This window comes from Cricetulus griseus, assembly GCF_003668045.3.
Source record: "Cricetulus griseus strain 17A/GY chromosome 1 unlocalized genomic scaffold, alternate assembly CriGri-PICRH-1.0 chr1_0, whole genome shotgun sequence".
Classification (NCBI taxonomy): Eukaryota; Metazoa; Chordata; class Mammalia; order Rodentia; family Cricetidae; genus Cricetulus; species Cricetulus griseus.
This window is the reverse complement of record NW_023276806.1, coordinates 212894555-212907167: the sequence shown is the minus strand read 5'-3', so window position 1 is coordinate 212907167 and position 12613 is coordinate 212894555.

Below are 12613 nucleotides of genomic sequence, written 5' to 3'. Positions count from 1 at the left end.
GCTGGCTTCCGTTCACTGCTTAGGTGGCTCCTGCTTGCTCAGGCAGCTTTCTTATTCAAGCCAGGCTCATCTGCCTAAGAATGGTATCACCCAAGATAGGCTGGACCCTCCCCCATCATTTAACAACGAAGAACGTGCCGCACAGACATAACCGCAGGTCAATTTGATGGAAGCGATTTCTCAGTTTAGGTCTTTTCCATGGAGAGACTAGCTGCTGTCAAGTTGGTGTGGACTAATGAGCACACTAGAAGAAACACTCCTGAGAGTGTTTCCAGAAAGGTTTTGCCTGAGAATGGAAGCCCTAACCCTAATGTGGGTGGCCCCATTCCACAGCCTGGGATCCCAGCCCAGGGATTAAAAAAAAAAGGACAAAGAAACTGCACACCAGCATTCATTTCTCACTGTGTCCTGACTGTGGACACAATGTGACCTCATAATCCTGCTGCCAAGACTTCCCTGTCTGAATGTTTTCACAGCAAACAGTGGCCTAAAGCAAGCCTCTCCTTCTGTCCTTAAGCTGTTCGCTCATGGCAGGTATTTCATCAGAGCAACAAGAACAATGACTCAGTATAGTCATCTCTAGATAAACAGTGGAGTATACCAAGCCCGCTTCTAAAATACAAAAAGCAAAATTGATGTCACACATGGAGAAATTGACCAGTAAGCAGTGTTCGTGAACACTGCAGGAAGTGGTGGACACCTGTAACCCAGTATTCAGGAACTTGTCCCTGAACCCAAAGTGCACATTCTTTTCAAATGCATGCTGTTAGACCCCCGAAAACTCAAGTATCCGGGGTCCCAGGCCATGTTCTCGGTCACCCCAATCACTAGGTAGATTCGAGAGCTTGCTGCAAACTGCACGAGGCTTTATTGTAATTTAACGAGCTAACCCCATGTTAGCTTGGGTCTTTCACCCACCCACCATGGCGGATGGCTAAAAAAGATGGCTCCTAGGGTCTCCCAAAAGATCTTATAGGGCAGCGTAAGGGGAGTGTCTAGGGGTACACACAGGCTCACGATTGGTGCGCCTCCAGGCTTGGACGACTTGCCCTGTGTTGATTGGTCAACTGGTTGTTATGGCCCATAGGCTCTCCCAGGGTGGTTGCTATGCTCTCTATGTCATTGCTGTGCACTTGTTGGTAAAGCACACCCAGGGTCGTAAAGCATAGCGCCACCAGCTAACTTCTGATTGGTTCCTTGTCACGAGACAGGCATCTGACTTTCTAGTGACTAACTTGATTGCTTCCTTGTCACGAGGTAGGCATCTGACTTCTAAGTGACCAAGGCAAGTTTATGGCAAGCACGTGTTCGGCTGTTATGGCTGCCAAAAGGGAAGCCGGTTCCTTCAATGCTTTGTCAGAGCTTTACACTATTACATTACTATAGCATCTATTACTAATACAAACGTGCATAATTTATACTACTATGTACTATTTATTGCGTGGTGACTTCTGTTCACCTGAATGCAGCACAACTTGTGCCCAAATTCTGAACCCCCAAATCACCAAGAGGCCCATTTTGATGCAAAAGCAATGAGTCTTTTATTGCAGTTGTTTAATGAGCTAACCCCATTAGCTCCGGCCTTTCATCCACCCACCACTACAAGGATGGCTGGGGAAAGACCTACCGGACAAAAATCTTATAGCATAAGGGGAGTGTCTAAGAGTACACACAGGCTCAGGATTGGTGCGCCTCCAGGCTTGGACGACTTGCCCTGTGTTGATTGGTCAACTGGTTGTTATGGCCCATAGGCCCTCCCAGGGAGTTGCTATGCCTTGCATGTTATTGCTGTGCACTTGTTGGTAAAGCACACCCAGAGCCGTAAAGCACAGCCCTGCCAGTTAACTTCTGATTGGTTCCTTGCCACCAGGTGGGCATCTGACCTCCTCATGACCAAGGCAAGGTCAGGTAAGCACATGTTAGGCTGTTATGGCTGCCAAAACGGGGAGCTGGTCCCTTCACTAGAAATCAAAAAAATTACAAAGCAGGCAGTTTTAACAATGGGTAGCTCAATAATGAAATTAAAACGAAGATCATTTACTCTAGAGTGCCTCTGAAACCATTACATTTTAAACAGTCAGGCATAGCTGTTATAGTTACAGTATGGAGTGTTCTCAGGATCTGGAAACTTTAGTAATCAGTGCCTAACTGGAGGAAGTTGGTTTGGGGTATTGGAGTTTTGTTTTGTTTGTTTGCTTTTGTCTTTAGTCCCTGGCAGCTCTCATTTATCACTGGTTCCTGCCACTGTGATATTCTGTCCAAGTGCATGGGGCCAATTGAACACGGATTGAAACCCCAGAAATCATGGCCCAAGTAAAGAAATTCATTCCTCCCTTGAGTTTCTTTAACTAACCCAATATCCTTTAAAACTCCAAAAGTCACTAGAAGAAATATAAGGAGTTCAACTAAAACATTGTTATTGTCATTATAAAAATCTTTTCACATTTAATGAAAACTTCAATCTCATCCCACTTCAAAGCTGCTCCTAATTAATCCCAGTTCAGGCCTCATTTCCTCAATCAGAAATGATGTGGGGGAGAGGAAGGGCATCCACACACTCACATTCTCCATCTACCTTGCTCTCTGTTGTTGTTGTTGTTGGTGGTGGTGGTGGTGGTGGTTTTTTTTTTGGACTCGGAGATGAAGATCTGAGAATTCAAAACAGTAATTAGAGGAAAAGGAACAAATGTTTTCATGGTGCTGTTTTGCTTTGCTTTGCTTCCTGTGGAGGAGATGGTTTATTTAATTCCCTGTGAGTTGGTAGCGATTGGCCATTCATTCCACTTTTGCAGGAATGCATCTACCAGCTCCTCTGGGGAGTCAGTTGGCATCCTTAGGAACACCCATGGGGACCCATGAACTGTACTATTCTCTATAATTCCATTCCAGAGGCTGTATCTTACAGTCCCATTACCCCAGTAGGAATCTCACCTAGGGAATAATAGTACAGCAGTTGCCATAACCATGTGACATGAGGGAAATTTGTAGATGCCAAAATTCTTGAGTATGTATTCCTATTTAGAACACTGGACATCTTAAGTAAGGGGATTATGTGGAATTCTAATTTTACTTTATTGTCCTTCATGGTTTATATTTTTATATGGGTATATGTAATTTTCAAAGTAAATATTCAAATAATAAAAATCAGAAATGTTCCAGAGAAAATATTTGAATGTGTTTAGAAAAAGTGTTGAGATAAATATATACCCCAGTCTAGCATATAAGAGGCTCTGGATTCTACCTTTAACACTACAACACTCACACATATTTAAAATGATATTAATATATATGTGGATTAATAGATATAGATATATAGTCATTTAGTTCCATCCAATGAAAGCAACATAGTAATGTTTATTTTTATAATTACTCATAATTACAATCAAAACTCAGCCAAATTGGCTATATTGGCAAAACATTTTTCATAGAAATGTTTAACGAATCACTTAAAATTAGGTTTCACAACCAATAATAGTCAAAGCAATGTAGTGCATACACCATTTCAGTCATAAGATCTATTTTCTAGCCGAGGGTGCTATATTGTTTGTCCTCCATATTACTAAATGATTTTCCGAGAGTAAGAACCATAAGATGCACTGGCCCAACCCCTGAAGATTATGGAGCAGCAATTTGATATTGCATAAAACATGATTATTGGAATCAACATGTCATTCATGAATTATGTACAAACAAGATAATGCTGGTGCACTATGCTGACACTATAGAGGTGATTACAGTTTTCCAATTGATGTGACCTCAAAGCACAAAACAGGTAAGGACTAATAAATCAGCTGCCCTTTGTGGAATGCCTTTGTGATGCCCAGTCATCTATTTATCGGGACTGTCATATGGCTCTATTGGTGCAGCTCCTCACAAAGCCAGTGAGCACCTTTCTATGGTGAAGAGTCTAGCCTTGAGCAGTGAGTGTGGATTGGGAAGAAGATTCATGGTTTAAGAAAAGAATCTGTTAAGCCTTGCGTCTCACCCTTAAACAAGCAATAACAATTGTCTACAGTCTTCATAAAACTCGGATCACCAGTGCATCTCCAATAGACTTGAGGTTCCACACAGTAACAAAGTCCACTGGAAATGAGAAAGTTGAAAGAGGCAAGAAGGGTCTGGTTGTCCTAGTTACTTACTTGAGCATTAAACAAAATGAAAACTAATGAACATACTTTGCCTTCTAGCCACATTCGGTGGTCCTCTACAGTTACAGACTCCAGCCCTATGTAATTGAAGAAAGGGGTTTAAGTGTAAATTTGAGTTCCAGTGAGAAAATGACAAAGGAAGACACATATAAAAGTCAAGAAGACACCATATTTGGGATGATGGTTGGGATTGAGTGCCTGATATTCATAAAGAAAGATGGGAGCTGGCAAATCTTTATGGGTGGTGTTCACAATTTGTGCTGGGGGATTAGATACTAGGATTGGGGTTGCATATACCAGAAATTGATCATGTCAAGGTCTAGGTGTGACCCTGGAACTGAGTAGAATTAAGGTGGAAAACAAGTTTTGAGAAGAAACAATTTAAAGAAACATGGAGGTCTTCACTTTACATAGACCATTCATGTTCTCAGGAGAGACTAGAATAGATTATTATGTTTGTGTGTATGTGTGTGTGTGTGTGTGTGTGTGTGTGTGTGTGTGTGTGTGTATGTGTACCATGGCCTTCTATTTACTAGTCAAGCACTCTACCACTAAACTATACTCCCAACCCCGTGGTATATTAGTCAATAAACCACAGCAATTACATCAATAATTTTCATTTCAAGAACCAATTACTTTCAATTCCTAAAGCATTTTGCCTCATCTCTGTCACTTGGAGAGGGGAAGAAATGGCATTTCAACTAGAAGTTTCCTAAGAGCCAAGCAAGCACTATTTCTGCCATGCTACCTGAAGCAGATGAAGGCTTCAGAGACAATCCTAGGAAAAATGAGTTAATTTTAACAACTTGAATTGTGACTCTCTGATGCAGAATGTTAAAAAGCCAACACTTTCTATAAGAGTTGTTTGGGACTCCAGGGGAAATTTGGTCTATCTGAATAATAATAAACCATAATGGTAATAGCAAGTGCAGCTCTCAGGGGCACCACGCTTTAATGACTCAATATTTGTGGAACCTTGAGCACCTCTGAAGTTATGTAAGTGTAAGCATAAATGAATAAGTAGAGATGTTGTATTCCATTGTTATTTCTGCATTAAATCTTTCCTGACAATTTCTTTTATCACTTTGTAAGGTGGGTATTATATGAAAAGCTATGGGGAAAATAAAATATGAAATAATATATAGTAGTCGTTCCAGGAGAAATAATTACACTACTATATTATTGAAGAGAATGAGGTCATTAATTGCCCCTCTAAAAAGTAATTTCTATGCTGTAAAATGGAAGAAAATGAGATTCTGGAATGAAAATTTTTGATACAAATTTGTGTAAGACCTTGAAAGCCATTTGCTTTATTTTCCTTTTGAAGGAGACAGAAGGAGTTTTTGGCAGTTCTTTGCATTGAGGAAACTTTGTTTTCACTGTTTAATTGATCACTGGAAATAAATTTTATTTATTGTCCTTGTATGCCTTCCACCATGCTTCTCTAGTCATCTTCCATCACCAACACTGTTCATATAATATCATAGTACTCTTAATCAGTCAGTTTGAGATATATAGACAGCCCTACATACCATTAGTATGTTTTCTAAAATGTACTATTGAATTATAATGTCATTTTAAATTTCAACTGAGATAGCTAGAAGTATAGCTCAGAGACCCAAACTATCATCCTTTAACAAGAAAACTCCAAGGGGATTCTTTTAAGGCAAAAAGTATCCTCTCCTGTCCCTTTTCCCTTTTCTCCAGCTAATACCATTTACCTCCAGACCAAAAATAAATAAATAAAATAGCTTCTAGGAGTGAAAAGGAGTAGGTAAACAGCAAGCAGTTGGATCAACTCTTTGTGAGGAGAATTCTATCTAGAACAACTCCATACAAGGTTTGGAAAAGTTTTGACTTCCCGTACGAAGGCAGCTGTTGTACAATGCTGTCATGCAGTCTTCCCAGTCATTAACAACTACATCAGAGGGGCTAAGATTAATATATAAGAGATACTTATCATTGGGCCTGCTGACAGTCCATCATATAAGGGCCTGGATTCTAGTCACTGCTGCCTATTACCCTCTCCTCAGCTGTAGGCAATCCTGCCATAACTGTACACTGGCTTCTGCTCTCAAAAGGTCCTAGAGTTTACAAACAGTTGAGGGCTAGCTGAAGTGGAAGACTCTATCTATATAGCTATGCAAGAGTCATTGTCCATGCTTGGGTGAGATTTTTGGGGGAGTGTATGTTTTGAGTCGCCAGTGCTCTTGTAGGCGACTCCTCACCTATGCTCTGTATGGAAGCCGAATAAACTCATTTGTTCACAAAGGTGGACATGGATGAAAATGTACTTTCGCCTGCTTATTGGTGCTCTATCAGCAGTGAGTGAGGGCTTTTTTTGTGTCTGTCCAGGAATATGTCACACAACAAGAGAGATTGATGTGCAGACATCAATACAAAGTCTCCCCATAATCTAAAGGCATGTGACTTCCACACCTGTGTTCTGCCTTCTGGACCATGCCCATCTGTCCCAAAGACTACAGAATACCCATTTCACAATCCTTAAACACATTTCCTTCCCCCACCCAACAGGGGTCTTTCTTGGAGTCTCTTGCTGGCTTGTATACAGAGGTGGTCCACATACATAAATCCTATCAGTGGACAAGAAACAGCTGTTACCACAGGTGGCTACTGATCTTGGCACTGACAGTGTCCTGCTGGCACTAGACCAAGGTCAATCTAGAATGCTGTTGTGATGGGAATTGAGGGAAGATATGCAAATGATAAGTGTGGGAATTAAGAGTCTGGGCCCAGCTTCTGTCAGTACTACACTCGGTTATAGAACGAAGAGCCTTGAAATAGAACCTGATTCCCAGATTCATGCTACTCCATGATTTGGAAGCATAAGCCAAGAATGGGTTTGGAAGTGGCATTCCAAGAGGGGAGAGGATTCCATATGGACAAGGTCAATGCAGACATACCACGATGACACAAGAAAACGTTTTTCCTTGCCCCACAATGTTTTAGACAGACAATCAAATTAACTTTGGAATTGTACTTTTATTGATTCTCTGTTCTTAGAAAAACTGTATTTGTTCATAAGAAGGTAAAAGACAAGCTACTTTATTTAATGGTTTGTTAGATTCTTTGTGACAGGCTCTCACACAGCCCTAGGCTTTACCTAACCCACCTGCCTCTGTTTGTCAAGTGCTACGATTATAGGTATAGACCATAATACCCAGCTCGGTGGGTGGCTATTTTACATTCTGTTTTTTTTTTTCTATCACTTGTTTTTGTAGTGAAGATTGAGACAAGAGTCTTCCATAGGCCACTTTACCACTGAGCTGTATTTCAGGCTCTTTTCCCTTTTTATTTTGAGACAAGGTCTCATATGTCCCTGTGCCGGCTTTGAACTCACTCTGAAACTCATGTAGACCTTGAACTTGTGATCTTCTGGTACCAGCTCTGAACCCCAACTCCAGGAACTGGGATTCCAATCTGCACCACCAAGCCCAGTACATTCTTTTCTATTCTGAAGGGCTGAACCTGATTATATAGCAGGTACTCATAGCCTTTCTTGGATCAAAGTTTCATAGCAAAGAGGTAATTATTAGGTATATTAATTATATGCCATACTACACTATGAAAAAGAAAGGGAGATAGAGGCATGTTATGCAACCTTTGAAGTTTTCCTAAACTCTTACTTTAAAATGCATGTATCAAAGTGCTTCTCACTTTCCAGTGTGAGCCAAGCACTAATCTATACATAAAATGAAAAGTGATAAAATTTCTAATAAGCCTGCCTAGATGAGTGCTTTTTATGCACACTTGTAATACAGTAAATTAAAAAGATCATTATGGAACTTTATTTTAGACAATAGAAGTTTAGACAATAGAAGTTCCTTATTTTGAATGCATAAGGAAGTCGAGAATCAGAGCTCCAAAGGTTCCCAGTTATTCCACATCCATGCCTGTCCTTAATGCTTTGTCTTTCTTAGTCAGTTTTACGGCAAAAGTAGGATTTGATTTGCATGTCATAAAACTATACTGCTTCAAAAACTGCATATATAATATAATACAATGCAATATGTACTATAAGTAGCATAATATATATGCATATGCTGCATACTTCATGGGAAGTATTATTTAAATGATTTATTCATTTATAAATGAGTTTTCTGTTACATATTTCATAGTAGGGTTTCTTTTTATATTCTGACAGGAATCTGTTTTGAGTGTGTATGCCCTGTAAATATTTCCAGTGCTTGACTTACCTTTTCTCCTTGAAACAATTTAATGAATAGGAATTCTTATTTTAATAAATTTCAACGTGTCTATGGTTGTTGCATGCATATTTTATTGTTTTCTAACATAAGATTAGTCTTTCTTTTAGCTTTCATGGTTACAACTTGGCCTAATCTTTAAATAATTTGGTACAGAGTATGAAGGATCTGAGTTTGTATTTTTCAAAAGTATAATTAATCCAAGTGACTTGACATCATTACTAAGAAAGCTGCAATGCTTCCACTGAACTGTGACCCAATTACACACCGTATGTTTCCTGATCCTTGACTGGTCTCCTAGACAGACTTTATGTAATAAATATAAGGCTGTGACATTAGAATCACATTAAACTGGAAATAATATAAAACCCAATTGCTGAATTTAACATAGATTAAATCTTCATCCCTAACATTTCCAGAGGTTGAGAGCTTAAGTGTACTTCTGGGATGGCATGATAGAACCTGCCATTTGTCAAGTGCCAGCTAGGCATTTGCTGTCCATTCTCAGACTTGCTAATTCATGACCTGAAGGTGGTTGGTCATGTTCATGATGCAGGCAAGATGAAAAATAAAGGAGGATGGGATGTATCTCCATGATGAAAGCAAAGGTATTCTAAGAAACCTTCAGCCTTGGTTTTTCAGGAGAGAACTCTGTAAACAGCATGCAACAGCAGGATACTATCCTATACTTGGATACACTGCTACATGAACAAACCAAGGCTTTGCAAGAAAGAAATAAGGATGGAAATTGAGTAGAAAACAGTACATGTTTTAAAATATATTTACATAGCTCAATACTATTTTTAGCACAAAATAACCACAATTCGTTATCAGAAGTTCCACTAGGAAACAGCAATTAATTACAGAAAACTTAATAATGTATCCATATAATTATATAACATAAAGAAGCAAAAGTAAAAATAATAAACCTATGTGTTCTAATAATACAATGGCAGATCTTGGTGATTTCAAAGCCAATCCGGTCTACAGAGTGAGTTCCAGGACAGCCAAAGATACACAGAGAAACACTTTCTCAAAAAACAAAAAAGAAATAAAAGAGTAACAAAAAAGACACATAAAATGGAAAATACACAGAGAGTCTGGTTACTGTATGTTATTGTGTTGTCTTTGAATTGTTTGATTGATGAGGAAAGAGAAACAGCTGCTAAAAGACATTTGATTATAAATGCTGCTGGATTAATCCAACCTATATATTTTGAAAATGCCTTGACTTCAAAATTTAAGTCTAAGGACAGGTTACTTTGGAAAAGAGTTTCTGCTTTTGTTTCCACAGAAGATGAAAGCTGTGGGTTTCTTCCAGATTAATATGGTTTGATCAGACAAGACCCCCTGAATGAGTGGCCCAGGTGATCCAGCACCCAAAACAGCTGAGACCATGCTGGCTCACAGACGAGTACAGGACCAGCCAAGATTTGGCCAGGGTTCCGTATTTTCTTAGGATACTCTTGGGATTGACAGTGACCCCAAACAGCAGGAAGCAGTTTGGAGAGAACTACGACTAAATTCCTAAATATTGTTTATAAATGCTTGTTTTCATTTAAATGGGGTTGTTTATAAATGGTTAAAGAAGAAAAAGGAATATGACATGACAAAAGGGAATACTTTGCATTGTATGGATTTTGGTTTATTGATACAAATTTAAGGTCAATTTTGTTTTATGTATATTCCTACTCTTGTTTAGGTATTATGTTTATACAGCTCTTTCAAAAAATGTAATGTATAATTAAATACAGATTATAGAGAGTTACCTGTAATAGTCAAAACTTATATTAGTTAGGTTTTCTAGATATACAGAGATAAAGTTCAAATGGATAGGTATGCTTCAAAACCTTTCAGCGACCTACAGAATACAACATTTAAAATGGTTTCTTAGGGTTTTTCATGACAATGATACACAACTGCTCCTGGCAACACCAATTTCGTAAAAGAGGAAGATAGGCATTGAAGAAACTCATTATGAAGTTTGCCTACAATGAGCCAAAACTGGCCTATTGGGCAAAGAATTGCCCTTGCTTCAACTGCTAACAATAAGCATGCTTTCCAAACTGGACTAGCACGTTACAAAGGAAAGTGACTAATGAATTTGCCAAGAAACAAAATAGTCCTTCAGGGTTCCTGCTTTACAGAATAAAGCAAATGACAAACTTTGCCAATACAATACAGAACAGATGTTCCAATTTTCTACTTCATTAAAAAGTCTGCCAGCATGGTCTTGACCCCTTTGCTCATCACTCCTCCTTCTCTGCAACTGGATTCCAGTTCAGTTCAGTTTTTAGCTGTGGGTATCTGCTTCTACTAGATACAGCTGACCTGAACAAGAGGGAGCTCTTGACGCCCAGAATGATCACTGGGAAACCAGCATGGAACTGATCCAGACCCCATAAAATGTGGGTGTCAGTGAGGAGGCCCTGGAAATGTGTGGGGCCTCTTGTAGTAGATCAATCAGTACTTATCCCTAGCACAGGAATGGACTTTGGGAACCCATTTCACATAGACACACCGGGGGAGGACCTAGGCCCTATCCCAAAGGATACAACAGACTCTGAAGACGCCCCCATGGAAGGCCTCACTCTCCCTGGGGAGCAGAAATGGTATTGGATAGGTAGGGTGTTAGTGGGGTGAAGGGGAGGAGGGAAGGGAGAGGGAACTGGGATTGACATGTAAAACAATCTTGTTAAATTTAAATGAAAAAAGTCTGCCAGACACTATGGCCTATGGAGTGAAGATGAATGCCCCCGCATTACAGAGAAGCTGTGGGTGACTGTCCAGGCAGTGAGATGTCTCTGTCAATTCTGGAGTTCATAATTATCCTTGTGGGGTCTTTTATGGAGTTGAAGAGAGATAGTTATGGTTATGGTTTTCCTTAGTTATAATGAAAGATAAGTTATATATAAAACTTTAGACTCACAAAGACAGGGTAGATGATAGAATATTTTTTTAATTTTGCCAAATGTTAGTTGACTAAATATTGTTATCTATGGTGCTTGCTTGATAACTGTTTTGTTATATATAATTTTACTATGTTAACGTTAAAACCTTCCTTGTTATTCAGACAGAAAAGAGGAAAGATGATGGGGATGTCCTTCTGTATACTGTGAAAATATGTTTCTCTTATAAGTTGATGAATAAAGCTGTTTCAACCAATGGACAGGCAAGATTTAGCCAGATGAAAAATACAAACAGGGATAGAGAAAGGTAGTAGGTGGAGTCAAGGAGACATTATGTAGCTACCAAGGTGAGATGCCTGGGCATTCTCTGGTAAGCCAAGACCATGTGGAGATATATAGATTAATAGAAATGGGATAATAATCATTATGATAGAGCTAGTCAGTAAGAAGCCTAAGCCATTGGCCAAACATTTTATAATTAATATAAGCCTCTGTGTGTTTATTTTGGACTAAATGGTGGTGGGGCCAGGCGGATAGAAACTTCCATCTACACCATAACTCTATACCATAATAATGATGTAACATAACTCACCAGATTATGCTAAATAGGTATAAACTGAAATTGTCCTAATAACAGATTACCCAAAATCAGGTATCACAAGGATGATAAACTTAATATGTGGTGTTGTAAAGGTATGAAGAATTTTAAGATAGTACGTTTTTAAATACAACTAAAATTTAAAGGAACTTGTTATCATTATTTTTCAATCTCCATTATTATCCCAGAATATGATTTTTTAATTAGAAAGTGTGTTCCTTGTAGTGTACAATTAACAAGAGATATGCTGCATATACAAAATCTACTTTTCTTTAATACCACAATTTGCATGGAAAGTTGCTGTGCAATAAGACTTTAACAGAAAATTGAGGTTAAGCTATTTGTCAGAGAACATCAATTTCCAATTTCAAAGATTATTAAAATCATTTGAAAAGTTCTCTTTTGCCGCATCCTCTCATTCCACTTCATAGAACTCTTATTGAGCCCCACAGGGCTTGGAAACTTATGCCAAGCCAGTCCCCACGCAGGAACATTTTAGTCTGTTGGCTTATTGCATAGTCATTAAGAAGAGTGATATTTTTTTCTAAAGTAATTTTCATATTTTTTGATTAAACCTTCCACTAACTTATTTAAAAAGTTGTTGGGGGTATTGCATTACAGATGTCTGATAAAGTTGAAACCTCATTCCAACCACTATGGTATATTTTATTTCAATTCAGTTAATTCATTAATAGAAATTCATTAGAATTTTCACTCTAAAGGTAATTTTTC